The following is a 1,607-nucleotide window of genomic DNA, read 5'->3' as shown; positions in this document are numbered from 1 at the left end:
GTTTTGTATCATTATGGATGATGGCGTTATCAACTCCTCAAACTCGAAGACTATGGTTGGTTGCCTTGCATATGGTATTTGTTTCATCTGGTCGTATGCTTGCGCCATATTTGGTACCTCTTCATATTCCGGCTCATGAAGAACGTGAGAGAAGTAGTCCGGTGAGGGGGCTCTACACCTTTTTTTTTGGATGATTATGATTCTGCATATCTTACAGAAATATTTAGGGATAGGTTCGTAGTACACCATAACATCTAGATAGTCATTTTCTTCATGGTACAATCGGGAAGTTGCGTCGAGCTTTTTTTTAAAGTCCATTTGTACAAGACATCTAACGAAAGGCCTAGCATGATTGCAATCCTGAGGTAGTTCCTTCATGATAAAAGTACAAATCTTATTCTATATCATATCCGGTATTCCTTCCCCAAAGAATTCCACCGGAAGGTTCAGATAGCTAACCCACAATTTGACCAAAGATGTATTTATCAAAGCCACCGGAATAGCGAACTGGTAAAGGTTTAACCACCAGAATCCATGCATGATATTTTGAGGGAGAGTATCTTATGGTTATTTCAACATCATCTTGATTCTGAAGCTCAACGATGAATTTGTTGTTTTCATCTTAGCCAGTCACTAGGGTTGCGAGAGGTTGATAAGCTATACCCCAGAGGAATTGGAGCATTTGCATCATTTTTCTTATATTGAGTTTGAAGGACAGAAAATGTGTGAAAGAATAAAGCATTGTGCTTTATTTTTGCACCTTGAGACAATTTCTTTAGGAATGACGATAAACTTTGAGAGAGATAGCTGAGAATTCATCATGTCAATCATCTTCAGCTCCACCGGAGAATCAGAGGTGGATGGTGGTTGAATGTTCGTAGAGGTTTCTGGGAAGAGATCTGTGGTGGATACAAATTGTTTTTGTTTTTTGAACATCTTTGAGAGTTTATTACAGAGACTCATCATTAAGTCATAAAGGTATAGACCAAACAACCACCATTTTATTTTAATAGTAGAAATAAATGCGAGGGATAAGGTGTGTGGTACTTTTTTGTGCGTTTGAATTTTGTTACTGTTTACCATGATAAACAATTGGAGTCGCAATGTGGATGATATTTGAGAGCGACCAGACTAAGCATAGGGGGATAAGAATAATGAGTGCAGTTGCAAGGGATTAGGTTATGGACCAAAGCAAAGATACACAAACATAGACTGACAAATATCCTTGTTGAATATCAGGGGGTGAATTCACTTCAAAGATACTGTAATTAATGAATGAAGATAAGATTATAATGAGGTGTGGGTTTGAGGGGCAACTTGCGATAGTGAGGGTGCCTTTAGCGATGCATGAAATAAAACAGGGAGATAATCAGAAAAACAGATAAGTTCTTAAAAGATAGATATTACCGGTGGGAGAGGCGTCGCCTGAGAGGAGGTAGCTTTTGGAAAATAAGATAACCAGATTTAGATCATGTTTAATAACAAAAGAGACCAGTTGAGTTATATTAACTTGGAGATTGAGAAAACAATAAAGGGATTTTAATGGAAATTATTTTTTTCAAAAAGGTGTTGAAAATGAAAATTTTGTGTTTCTCATGAATTTTTTT

This window comes from Papaver somniferum, chromosome 9, assembly GCF_003573695.1.
Source record: "Papaver somniferum cultivar HN1 chromosome 9, ASM357369v1, whole genome shotgun sequence".
In the NCBI taxonomy this organism is placed as follows: Eukaryota; Viridiplantae; Streptophyta; class Magnoliopsida; order Ranunculales; family Papaveraceae; genus Papaver; species Papaver somniferum.
This window is presented reverse-complemented; position numbering follows the sequence as displayed.